At 36.0% G+C, this 14,564-nt stretch overlaps 1 protein-coding gene across 4 annotated transcripts in view; it reads right to left on the bottom strand.

Moving 5' to 3' along the window:
• Positions 1-14,564, bottom strand: part of GABBR2 (gamma-aminobutyric acid type B receptor subunit 2) — a 500,245-nt gene that overhangs the window by 113,510 nt on the left and 372,171 nt on the right. The window lies entirely within an intron of this gene.

Genomic DNA, 14,564 nt, shown 5'->3' with positions numbered 1-14,564 from the left:
CTCCAAAACATGGAAGATAATTGCTTTGTATCAAAAGCAATTAGCTTAAAAATGATGCCATTTTCTATAAATTTGACAGTCACAAGAAGTTGCAGCAATATTTGTTGGTCAACATTGGATTCATTCAACAATGTACTTACTAGTTTGCTTCAAACAAAATTGCTAAGCAGATAATAAAAATGTTTTCCTTCAGCCATTTCTTATGATTCATGGATGAAGTTTCTGATGCAAATTGGAGTACTCTAGTAGCTACTAGTTAAAAGGTGGCAGTTACTTGCGAAAGGACTGTTTGTCACTATTAAACACTTCGGTCACACAGTTGGAAGTCATATAATTCTAAGTTTAGATGAACATGCCCCTCTTTTGTCAAAGGTTAAACAAAACTTGGGGAACAGTTTGTTGCAAGCATTGACACAAGTCTGTCATATTTTAAGCCATATATTTTTGTAATTTGCCTTGTCTAGCTTTTCCTATTAGTTTCAACAACATGCTGTGACAGTTTGATAGATTCAAAGCCCTTACAGTAACTCAAAGAGCCTTCCTATATAAAACGAAAATAATTATTTTAATTAGTTGAAATATATTTGCACACATATAAAAAGAGGTTTTGAGGTTTCCAGATGTGTATTAGTCTGTGCTGGGCTACAGAAAAATAGCTGTGATCTGAAAGAGACTTTATTTTGCCATGCTTTTATTTCTCTGTATTTTGTACAGCCTTTTGCTTTCCTAGTCAGCAGCATGCCACCTGCTCTTTCATTTCCTCAAAGTAGGTCAGCAGTCAGCCATCAATCTTTCATCTTCATTACAGCTAAATCCTAAAGCCTGAGGCAAATGAACCATTTTAAAGGAGATGCAGTGATAGCTGTGGTATTCTCTCTCTTGTGTTAGCCATTTGTGGCTGAAAAACATCACAAAATTGAGATGAAGGTCACCAGGCCTTAACTGGAAAATAGTAGGAATGCAAACAGTTTTCACAAGTTCTTCATACTAACCTAGTGGTCTGTTCATAAACATAGAAACATGGGTCTAGTCTCCACATCATATAGTCTTCTTCATATACTTATTAAATTCTGAATTTCAAATGTGCAGGGTTCCCCTATTACCCCATACAAGAAGACAATTCCAGATCCTCAAATAATCTAGTGTCTTTCAGCTTCCAATTACTCAGGATCAATTCTTAACTACTTTTGCATCAGACAAACAGTTTGAATACTACTTCCCCTTTCCTGGTTTTTATTATCCCATGAAATGTAGAGATAGTAATCATATTACCTCCTAGCGTTCATTCCACAAATTTAAGTAAAATGTACATTTTTTTAGACATCTTTAATAGAAGAGGTTTTCTATTTTTCTGATTAATCCAACATTGCTTGCTCATTCATTTTTGAATTCTTTTCTGATCTGAGGTGACCAGATTTAAATAGGATATCATTACTCAAAATTTCTGAACAATGTTTGTGGAAATTAGATTTTACTGTTTGTCTAATAATTCTACATATTAATCCTGAACCTTGAAAGTCTTCTGAAGCAAGGGTTCTGTTTCTGTAAATCAATGAAGTGCATTGAATATAAACATTGGACAGTTTTCAGAAATATAGGTATCTGACAACTTTAACCAGTACAGGCAATAAATCAGCTCACTGATTTATTCTTGAACAGCAAAAGACTAGGCAGGGTGAGGTAAGCAAGAAAGAGCTAGAAAAACAAAACAAAACAACAACAACAACAACAACAACAAACACAATGGAAGGAAGACGATATAAAGAGTACATATGCAAATGCCTGGTCTAACAGGAATCTCCTGTTGAGCAAAGAGAAATGCGAAGTCCTGCCATTGGGAAAGAAGAAAACTCAGGCACCCAGAGGTGTACAGGCTGGGTTTTTGGCTAGAAAGCAGCTTTGCAGGAAAGGCCCTGAGGGTCCTGACGTAAAGCAAGTGGAATATGAGCCAGCAATGTACCCTTGCATGAGGAACAATGTTGCCAGCAGATTGAAGGAGGCTCTTCTTCCCTACTCGGCCCTAGTGAGGCCGTGTTTGGAGTACTAAGTCCAAGTCTGGCCTCCATAATACAAAAGATACATGGAAAACTGCATCTAGCATGGAAAATTGCATCTAGCAAGGACAATGGGATACTAAAGGCTTTGGAGCATCTGACACATGAGAAGTTGAGAGCAGGGATTTTGCCTTAAGATAAGAAGGCTTGGGAGAATGTTATTCATGTGAATAAATACATAATGGGAGGAAATAAAGAAGATGAGATGAGACTTTTGTGTGTTATACCCATTGAAAGAAAAAAAACCAAAAGACACAAACTGAAATACAGAAAATGTCATTTAAACGTCAGAAAAAAGCTTTTTTTTTTTTTTTTTTTATCATGAGAGTGATTAAGCACTGAGACATGCTACCAAGAGAGACTGTGGAGAATTCATCTTTGAAAATATTCAACACACAACTGGGCCTGGTCTTGAACAACCTATTCTAAGTAATTCTGCTTTGAGCAGGGGTCTTGAATTAGAAAATCTTCAAATCTTCTAGCCTCAATACATCCAAAATTTTATATTTAAATTCTCCACTCTGAATTGTTTTTAATTGAACAAAAATGAGTAAACAGTTGAGGCTTCTTCCTCTTTAAGACATATTAAATGAATATGGTTTCCCACTGAAGCACAACTATCAACTACTATAAAAATACAATATCAGGAAATACTACAAATACTAGGAAAAAAATGCAAGTCATGTGTTGCTGAGAATTACTTTCTAAACATTCTTCCATCAGTGTTCAGGAGTGCTATCTGCAGTTTGTCAAAACACATCTCTCTATTCTATGAAAACATTATAATGAATAGAAAAAAAGCTAAAAGCAAAGAGAATTAAAAAATGACAGGTACATTCTCCCTCCACATGGCTGATTAGTGTAATAACAGTTGTACTTGCTGACAAAGGTCTTTCTAGCCCAGTACCTGTCTCAGACAGGTGAGTGACTTATTGAAGTAGCTTGTCGATTTTCATCATTTTAAAAACTTAAATAACTACTATGATCATTTCTGACATGATTATATCATTTTGGATTAATTATTTTTTTATGAATTTAAACAAACAAGCAAACACACTGGTAAAATTGGAAAAATACCCAAAGTATCACACTTCTTCAATCACACCCCCAGCAATCATTTCCATCTTGCTCCAGTCTAATTCCTTTGTAATGCCATTTACTATAATGCTGTTTGATGATCTGCCATCAAATATACATTTCTATCCTGAATATGTCTCCACAGTGCTTTAACCGGCTGTTCTTTCTTCTATATTAGTATATGCAAATTAAGAATATGAAAAATAATACTTTGCTTTAAAACTTTGCTCACAGCATTATTGTAAGATTAGGCCCCAATGAAAACATTAAAGATATGTGCCTTCAACCTATATAACAAGAGCTGAAGAAATAGAAAATTCCATAGTAAATTACTTTCTATAATTAGCTCTATAAATTTTTGATGTAGGTGTTCTGTTCCACTTTTATTTTCTCTTCCCCCAAATGAGAAGGGACTAATCAAAGCTCTTAGACAAAAAATCTTTTCTACAGAAAAGTAACCAGCTCACAGAAATATATAACAGGGGGGATACCCAGGAATATAATCACAATCATAACCACAGTTTGTTTCAATTACATTTGGGTCCTATACCATTCCATAAGAGATTCTTGAAATCCACATGAGCTAGGAGCTCACATGTTCAAGATTGCCAGAAAACAAGGGAGACTTCTCACTCTGTAGCTTTTGGAAAAACACATATATTTCAAGTTTTAGAAAAAGTCAACTAGAAAAATAAAAAGAATTCTTTAATTGGACATTCAGCCATCTCTGCTATCCCGGACCAGGAATATCAATGGCCAAGATTTTAAACATATGTGTATATATGTATATATAAAAACACCCACACGCATACATATATATATTATACATATACATCTATATGCAACACATTGAAACTAAATATTTAGAGAAGCTTTTTTTTTTTTTTTCTTTTTCCACAAATATGTGCCTTCTGGCGTATCTAATTCTGTAGCAAACATCAGAAGAGATTCTCCCAAACTGCTAAGAATTACACAATATTTTATTTGTTAATGAGGAATTATGCAAAAGGCTGGCATAATGGTTTTAAAATGTGAGAAGGGTCTTCCATAGGATGAGGATGAGCCTTATAAACCCTAATACGATATAATAATAGTAATAAAGGAACTCTCAACTGCTTTAGAAAGATTCTCGAGTGTCTAAAATTCTAACTTGGGTTACAGATACTTCATGAGGAAGCATAAAAATATCTCAGAATGAATGGAAATTCTTGAATAAAAAGGCAATACTAAAGATACCAGCACACCAAGAATCTTAAATCCAAAATGTTATTTGGGATAACCACAGATCCCTTATAATATCTGCATAATACAGAATTTAATACAAAATATGTATATATTTGAGAAGTAATGTTATGAGAACAAGTTAGGATGGCTAATACAGAGTTTCAGAAGCAAGTAGCTGAAGGAGAACACTGAGTTACTTTAATGAACCTGAAAATAAAACAACTGGGCTCACAACATTGCTGGAGTTAAGAAATTAAGATAACAGAAGAATGAAGACTCAGCATTTTCTAATAAGGAGAGTATTGACAAAATTCCAAAAATCAGGTGTGTTCTTTTCAGGTAACAAAAATTAAACAATCCACAGAGATTCAGAAGATTTGGAATAAAGTGATATATTAAGTACTATGTATGCTAAGGGGTAGTACTGCTTCTTAATTGATTCTGTCCACAAGCACGTCAACACCAGCATGGTAGAACCTAAATCAGGGCCACCTGCACAAAAGCATTACTGGAAGGTGGAGGAGCATTTAAAAAACTCATGCGCTTTTCAGGGCACAGATGCAGTTCTGGAGGCATAAGAACAAAGGCAGTTTTCGAAATAGACTTTAAGGTGACTCATGCCATTGTAAAGCAAAAAGTCCCCAGTTTTAAAGCTTTTTTCTTTACCATGAGTGTGGTCAAGCACTGGAACAGGCTTCCTAGCAAGGTGATTGATGACCCATGCCTGCCAGTGTTCAAAAGGCTTTTGGATAATGCCCATAGTAATGTGCTTTAACTTTTGGTTAGCGCTGAAGTGCTCAGGCACTTAGATTTGATGATGTTTGAAGATCCCTTGCAACTGAAATATTCTAATATACATCACTGTAGCATTGTGAATGCCTATTGATCCCAATAACAATATGGTAACACCTATTGTGTGTTTCTTCTCTTTTCTCCAGAGAGAGAATTTACATCAGGATGTTTTGAAATACTAAACCATATTTGTAAACACATTTTGTTGGATAGTTATGCTGGAGAAGACTAATTCAGAAACAAACCTTGATTTTGAAAGAGTGAGTAGATTTGTAATAATCTGCAGCATTTGTAGAAGAGCTCATTCTAGTGTTTGGCAGATTCCCCAAAAAAAAGCTTTTACTTACTTACATACATACAATATATCTGATTTTTTTTAGAGTATGCTATTCAGAGAAGAAATATATGTCCTTTCTGAAACTGTAAACATTTTTTACATGCACAAGATATAGGCAGCCAAAGGCCTTGACTTAATACTGTATGAGAAATCCATGCAGAAAAGGCCTAAGGCACTTGCAGTAGATATTCTGTGCTGCTACTGTTTTATTTATTTTATATAGTTTTCAAAATATCTGTATTTTCATAGACATTCTATTGGTGTTTCGCATATTATAAGGTATAAATAACTAATACTGCATTGCTTTGCCAGGGTGAGACAAGGTCTTCAAGGTTTAGACACCAATATGGCAAAATATTACTGTACATGGGTGCTGTTCATGGGTGCTGTGTCCATAAGCTTGTTCAGTGAATAAAGGTATGGTTTTAAAAGAGTACCAGAATACCCACAGTGTGTCTTTCAGTGTCAACCTATTAAACATTTGAAGGAACAAAGGAATATTCATCCCACAACGAAGCATTAATTACATTAGACAATTTATCTCAATAGCTGTTTTAGAATAGACCTTGATGCCTTCAGAGAAGTCTGGTAGATTTTATTGGTCTCTATTGCATTCTCAGCATATTCTTGGAATAATTCACTATGCTTCGTTTAATCTGTGTCAGCATATGTTTCCTGACATAAGCACTAAAATCTGTGCTTCTGTATACAGTGGTGCGAGAGGGGAGGAGAGGAGAGGAGAGGAGAGGAGAGGTGAGGAGAGGAGAGGAGAGGAGAGGAGAGGAGAGGAGAGGAGAGGAGAGGAGAGGAGAGGAGAGGAGAGGAGAGGAGAGGAGAGGAGAGGAGAGGAGAGGAGAGGAGAGGAGAACAAAAACAAAGAGATGTCATGTCCTAGAAAGGGCTGAACATTGAATGTACAGGACAGAATGCCAAAAGGAAGATTAATCAGTTCCTTAATTCTGTTTTCTGGGAGTTTTTCTTAATCAGGCTTTGGAGTTGGAGGGAAGGAAAAGTTTTCCTGTCTGTTTTGCTTCTGATAATAAGAACAACTCAAATAACTGACAAAACAGCAAAACATGTTCCTGTCTGGATTATAATGTTTCTAAATCTTGACACTTAATATTCAGTTCAAGTAAAATTATGTCCAGAGATTCCTGAGAGATTTATCTCTGAAGGAACAAGGAAAGCATGTGAGGAGATGAGCTTCTAAGCCCTTGCAATTGTGGCATTGCTGAATGAATGCTGAAATATCCTAAGGCTGGGATGCTGCTATTTGGTAGTCTAGAGATGACTACCAAAAAGCATCAGTGTGGTCCTTTAGTAAATCTGTAGTAATTTGCAGCTTTCTTAAGGGAGCATAAAAGTGATATTATGTTTGGATCTGGGTTCAGACTTCAGAGGAATAAATCTGAATGAATGGATCCTATGTATTCAATGTTTAAAGTGAAGAAATGCCACTGGGTCTACCATATACTATCATATACTCAGTGAATGAACAAAACTATCACAGTGCCTTCTGCATGAACCAGTCAGGTATCATTGATACGTGATATGCCCCATGCTCTTAATGCTGAATAGGTTAGGAATCATTTACTGATAGTCTCACACTACACGTAGCAATTTCAGTAGTGCTGTGACCAAAAGCAGTAAATGACTGCTTTAATCCATATTTACTTAATGACTGTACTAGGGTTAGATAGTTGCCATCTGATTTCCTGTCCTCATATAGTCTTTTCTCTTAGGATTGAACATTATACCTTGAAATCCCAAGAGAGGAACAATAGTTTGGACTGCCAAATACAATGGAAAGGACAGGTCCTATTGGGTACCTTTGGTAGTTGAATTCTCAGAACAAGAGGAGCTAGAGCAAGGTGTTCCTGAAGCAGCAAAGATGTACCAGAAGTGTGATTGCATAACAACAACACAAGTAACAATAATTATACACAAATGAACCCAGTGTCATGCTTCCACATTCCAGAGTAATATTTACATTCTAAGAACCATAATTTTATACTAAAATCAGATTACTCAACAGCACAAGCAGGAAAATATGCAGACAAAACTTGAGGTTAATTGAGTGTAAAGATTTATGAGGAAAGTAGTTAAGGTGACTGGGAAATATGATGATAAATATAATTCAATTTAAGTAACTGTAAAGCCATTTTCACTTAAAAACAATGGAACAACTTATGCATTTTCTAGGGGTCTTAATTAATGCATGGAAATGATCCAGGAATCATTTTGACAGTAAAACCCCAACTTCTGTTTAATAGTGTATGACAGTGAAAAAGAATATACAAAACATAAGGAACAGAATGAATAATAGAGAAAACTATTGTTACACAGATCTTCCAAAATATGCAATATTAGTCATTATAGATAAAAAGGATGTTTTAGACTTTCTATGTCACAGGAAAAAAAGCTTAATAAAAGTAAAACTGTCTACCAAAGAAAGAAGAGAAAAATAAGGATGTGTAGTAAACACACATGAAATAATGACGGCTATTGCAAAAATAGATGAGGATGATACTTTTTTTTTTTTTTTCCTAGAAGAAAAATAAGGCATATTCAGTGGACTTAAAAGCAACATTTTCAAAACTGAAAAAGGAAGTTTTTCACACAGTACATAATTAGCAATTACAATGAATTGCAAAAAGTTAGCAAGAGTTAAAAAAAAAAAACAACAGACATTTATAGGATTAACAAAAGTATTCAAACAGTGAGTGTGTATAGCATTGCTGTAAGATATATACAACTCTGCATTTGAAGCCCCTAATTATTAGGAACCATGGGCAAAAATTTAAGCAGGACAGATAAACTCTCATTTGTGCACTACGCATTTCTAGCATCCACCTTTGAAAGCATTTGTGCCAGCCACTGCTGCAAACAAACTGCTGAACCAGTTGGATTACAAATCTGGTCCATGATAGTGGATCCTACGTCCCTAAGGTTGGAAAGTAACATTTACTGGGAAGTGAATAATGGAGCCAGAACTAAAACTGGAATTGCTTACTGTAGAGGAATAAACACCAGCAAGCCTCATTTTATTAAGTAGCTGAAGCTGCAGCCATTCATTCTGCCATTTTGGAACTGACCCTGCCCTATTTCTTTATTTTTGCCAATTTGATATCTGTTTCCATGGAAACACAAGTAGAACTAGCCACCAGCTGAGTCAATCTCAGCTGCTGGCTCCCAGTCCTCACGTTTTGTTCCGTTTCCTTGGAAACTGATGTCAAATCAGAAAGACAAGTAAAACAGCTTCTGCTCTTTAATATTTACTCTTTCTTTGGACCTGCTCTAGATCCTCTGGGCCAGCGGAAGGTTTACAGCTGACTTCCATGGCCATTCATTTTTGTCCTCTCTGGCATGGCTGCCAGCCACCAGTGGGCCCCAGCAGATGCAAGTAAGAGTTCTCAGTTTCAGCTACTGCTGGTGGGCCGCCTGCTGTGAGCTAGAATGGTAGGGTTTGAAAGCAGGCTACAGATTTAGGAGACATTTGGCTCTCACCGTCTGTAATATTTCAAATTGGAAGGGAAGAAATTAAATTTATTTAAAAAATAGTAGGGGAAACAGATGGGCTTAATGATATTTAGAGAAAAAATTGACTAACGAGCTCTGACCTGCATTAGGCTGAACACCCCCAGAAACTACTTCAGCCAATTATATACTTCATTTCATAATGTACATTTGACAAAGTTCTCTCTGATCCAGCTGTTAGCTGACTGAATAGCACAATGTAAACAACACCTCTAAACACATCTGCTTATGCATATGTACGTATGTGGAAAAAGACCATGATCTGATTGTCTCAAATCAGTAAAGAATCTGCATAATTCTACTTGAGTACATGAATTAGAACCAGACATCTTTACCAATACTCCCACGTTTTCCTCTTGTGTATACAGACATACACACATGCTCTCCTCTGTACCTACTTTCAGGGCAGAGTATTTTCCAGTTCTTTCAGCAGCAGTGCTCATGACTGAAGGCAATTATTAAAGGAAAAAAATCATAAAGAAATGCAAAAACAATTAAAAATAATATTAAAGGATATGAAAAAAAAAAAAAAACAAAACAACTAGAAAAGCATTCAGGTTACTAATCTAGGACTTAAGTACAACTTTGTGTGAAAATGGTACTTGATATACAGCTTTGTATATCAATATATTTTCACTTAATTTTCACTTATTTTTTGTTTAAAAGCACACAAGTAAATTAATTCCACAGGACAGAAGTCTGTCCTAAAGAAAGTTTTTATATTTGGTGGCCTCTGCTCTTAGTTAACTGGTCTGGTAGCATACATCATTATGCTCTCCTTAAACATGTTTTTACCCTTTCTTTCCTTTCACACCTAGTGTATGAACTCCTTTTTGAGTTTCCTTTACATCACATCTTAGTTATGTCCACACAACACTCACTGAGAAGCAGCCTGGCATTACTACCTTGAATAACTTCTAGAATCGTATGTTTAGTTGAATTCACCTACAGTCCAAATAATATTTTTGGAATTTTCATTTATTCAGGTACTATGATTGGAGAAATCTCACAGAAAAGACATTATGACACTCAGGCACAACATTTATTCCTCCAGGCTAGTTGCACTTGTATCCCTCTACCAAGAAATACTCAACAACATCTTTGTGCACCTGCAGAATTGTCAGTAAAATAACACTGATTTTGTTCTGGATTAGTTATTTGAAAGAAAACTGCTGGCAATTTTAGTTGTTTTAAGTCAAGCTTCTTCAGTCTTAGTCAGAAATGTAGAATGAACAGTTTATTTAATCTGTATGTGTGTTTCCTCTACTTTAAATAAAAATCTAAAAGCCAATCTTCCACAGTATCAGTAAGACTTTGCATAGAAAATGAGATAATAATCTCTAGGTTTGCTGCTGAAGTTATAATCAGAAAAGGCTATTTTACCTTATGAGCTTAATTCTCAGAAGCACATGTTTGGGTGCTGGTGTCTTCTCTAACGAAGCATCAGCCATGCTACTTCATGTCAAAAGCGCATAGAGCACTTGCTGCAACTGACTGATAGTTAAGTCCTGACAAACCAATGCTTCTGGTTTAAGGGCATGGACAAGTTCTTCAAAAAGACAATATTAGGTGTGGTGGATTGACAGGAGCCAACAGCTAAACACTGGTGCAGCCACTCCCAATCCTAGTGGGACAGGAGAGATAATAGGAAGAGCAAAAGCAAGAAAACAAATGAATAAAGGTAGGGGCAGTTTAGTAAATGAAAGAAAGAAGGAAAACAAACAAACAAACAGTGATACAAAGGCAATCTCTCATCTCCTCCCACAAGACCAATGCATAGCTTGTCTCTGACCAATGACTCTTTGGAATAAAACCCCTGCGCTTCCTCTACCCCAGCTTCCATTGCTGAGCATGTGTTACTGCTGAACATGAGTTGCTTGGCATACTGTTGAGTGTATGGTGAGGAACATCTCTTTGGCTAGTTTGAGTCAGCTGTACAGGCTGTCCCTTCCCAATCTCTTGTCCAGCCCCCAGCCTATACTCACTGTGCGTGCAGAGTGGTAAAAAGAAAACTTTGAAGCTGTACAAGCACTGCTCAGTATTATCCCGAATATTGGTGTGTTATCAACACTATTAGCCACAAATCCAAAACACAGCACTTCTATGAGGAATGTTAACTCCATCCCAGGCAGAACCAGCACACAAGATTACACAGAAAATATTTTCTGTGCTGTGTTCTATGACTCTTTCCAAATACTCCCTAGCATGTCCTAGCACTATAAGTTTTGATTGCTACTCTGCATATTTTCATGAAATTTTATAACACCAGTGCCTTGTTCCCACATAGCACTGAAGAACTCAGAATGTAACATTTTTTATCCAAACTCAGGACTATTTTACTCCATATACATCACCTAAAGGCTTACTACTTATACTTTTTTCTACTATTTTAATATTCAGAACCAAAGTTTTGCAGTGTCCCCCCCCCCTCCCCCCCTCCCCCCCCCGAATTCTTCACAATCAGCCCACATTTTTACTACCTGGAATACTTTACTATTACCACTAACATTTTGTCAGCTCATCATTTGCTTTCTCTTCCACTGGAGAACACTAGTCCCAGCCCAGATCCCTGAAGAACTCTACCAGCTATATCACTTCTTTCTCGAGTATGACTGTTAGTAATTCCTTAGTTTTGTTTCCTTGTTGGAATGGATAAAGTTTTATATCCATTTGAGGGCTTCTATTTTTCTATGGCTGGTTAATGGCTCTTCATGAGAGACTTTGATGAAAGAAATTGTCAAGTCCTTTTTGGAGACCTAGCAGGCTGTGTCATTTTCTGTTCACTGCTTGCTGGCTTCTTCAAAGTACTTCACTGAGGTTTTGAATCATATGTTCCTCCACAAGTGCCATGCCAACTCTTTGTCAGTGTAGCATATTTATCTCTAATTCCTCTCTTGATTACAATTTTTGTCAATTGGTCTGCTACAGGCATTAGCTTAAAACTTTGAGGTTTCTACTCCGTCTTGAAAACATGACAAGACATTTGCAACTTTTCTTTCAGATATCAAAGCAGTTCTGAGCTAATAATTATGTATGGCTGCCAGTAGTTTCACTACTACTTCCTTGAATTTCTTTAAAAAGCTTGGGAGAATATAATCTGGTTCTAGTGATTTATTTGTGAATAGTTTGTCTATTCCTACCAGAAACTCCAGTCCCTCTTCAGTGAGTTCATCACAAGGGTTCTAGCATAGGAATCTCCACAAGCTCTTCAACAAATACTTTTGCTGAAAAAAGCAGCAAAACATCCATTTAATCATTCTATATGGCCTGTTTTCTGCAAGTAATGCTATTATATTCTGATCAAATATTATCCCTAAAGATTCTCTGGCAAGCTTACTGCTCCCAATATGTAGAGAAAGATTTATTATTCATTTTTGTGCATTTTGCAGGTTGGTTTTAGCCTGCTTTATTGTGTTCTACATTTAACCTACCAGAATTTATGATCCTTTCTATTTTCCTCATTTGGATACAGCTTTGTTTTTTTGAAGGATGTCTTCCTGCTGTTTAGTCATGCTGAGTTTCTTCTTTTTCAAGTCTTACTTGACATGTGGCATGCATTTACTCTGTATCTCCAGTATGAGATTCTTAATAATGTCTAGGCCACCTGCAAAGATTTAACTCTCTAGGGTGTCCTCTTTAGTGTCTCTTTAAGAGGCTTCATCAGTTTTATGTTGTTCCCCTTTCTAAAGTTGAGTATCACTCTAATGCTTTTTTTTGGCTGCTGTTGCTTCTTCAAAGCTATTGAAGCTAAGCAGGCTTTATTTGTAGCTACAGAATAGCCCTTCAAATATCAACACTTCACAACAGATTCTGTATGCTATTCAGAATGAAATCAAGGGTTAATTCTCTCTTCATGGGTACTCCTATTTGTTGAAGTATGAAGCAGTCACTGCTCCTAAATAAGTTAGTCTGAGTAGCACATTCTGATGTGACACTTGTCCAGTTTACATGTGCATTTTTGCTCTTGCAATATTTTTGATTCCCTCAGTATATCAATAAAAGCTGATCTTCTGACTTTGTGGTTAGTAGCATGTGGTTGATAACATAGTTAAACATTTGAAAGGTATAGGAATTCCATCTTACTCACTAATTGATTAACCTGTTAATCTGATTTTACTCCAAGTTTTATTTAACAGACAGCACTACTCTGCCACTGCCATGGCCTACTCAATCTTTCCTGCTTATTGATATTTTTATTATAGTAATGTCCTTATGTAGAGTTAGACATTCTCAATTGGGCATTCTTAGTTTCCACATTTTATCTCTATATCAATGCTAGAAGCCCATACTGAATGTGATTCATTGATCTGGTTTTCTCATCTGTATCTTCTAAAAGGGCACTTTTTTTTTTTTCTTGTTTATTACCATAACAGGACAATTCAGTGTGAAACCTTAAATACTTGAAACATTCCAGAAGATATCATAATGAATTTTTAAATATTTTAAAATATTTTTATATTTTAAATATAAAAACAGAAAATATAAAAATACAAATATTTTTATATTTTTAAATATTGACAATGTTATCATATGGTTGCATAAGAGGAAATATCTAATGATAACTATATAACTAGCACTAAGATATCAAGGAATGCAAATGTTGCTATAAACAGATAAACAGATTTTAAAATTTTACAAGAAATATTGTCATCTTTTCTTGAGTCTAACACTAACATCTTTTTATCCTTGAGAACTAAAAAATCTCGTCTATCTCCCCTAGTACACAAGTTTGTGTTTGTTAAAAGTTATTACTTGTTACCTTCTAAGGCCACAGTCATTCAGTTTGTGCCAGTGTTACAGCTATTTGTGCTGAGAGAAGACAGGCCAGTTGCAAAAGCTCAAGGTAAACTGTAGAATTACTATAGCATTATATTATGAGAGAGAAGTGTGTGTGATTGCATGTCTACACAAAGACTTACTGAACTGTATTAAGCATTTAATCGGATTATGACACGGCTGTTGCACAGGGAGAAGTGACTCTGTAAAAGATTTTGTGATTTCAGACTTGTGGTTTCATTCCACAGCAGGTGTATCCATGAGCAACTGAAATGAGAGTGAACTGGTTTCTTATGTATTTTTAACTTGTGGCTAGATTCTCCAAGTCTAACTGTGAAGAGCCCCTGCAGCAAGGTATTTTGATGTTTGCCTTTGGAAAGAGGAGTAAACTCTCACTGAAAACCTCCTCTTAGTAGAGATGCTGCCAGAACCTCTCCTCCATACAGCTGACTGTTTTCATGAAATCTGTAGCAATGCTAGAGCCTTAAGACTTACACCAGCTGTGTCAAATTTATCTGAAATTGGTTGCTTCAAAATTTATTAGGCAATAGAAATAAAAGGTACACAAAGAGCACCCTTGCATATAGACATTGCTTTCTTAAGAAACCAGGAAAAATCCAAGATGTTTTCAAGAAGGAAATAGACCCCTACCAGTGGGGCAAAACTCTTCCACAGCCAGCAACATACATAGAAGAACTGGAATTCCTGATGGCTTTCAAGCCCAAGAACATGGCAGGTGAAACAAGCAAGAACGCCTTCTAGTTCAT

The sequence above is a fragment of the Aythya ferina genome, assembly GCF_964211825.1.
Source record: "Aythya ferina genome assembly, chromosome: 2".
NCBI lineage: Eukaryota > Metazoa > Chordata > Aves > Anseriformes > Anatidae > Aythya > Aythya ferina.
Note: the sequence above shows the minus strand (reverse complement) of the source record. Positions and strands in the feature narration are given on the sequence as shown.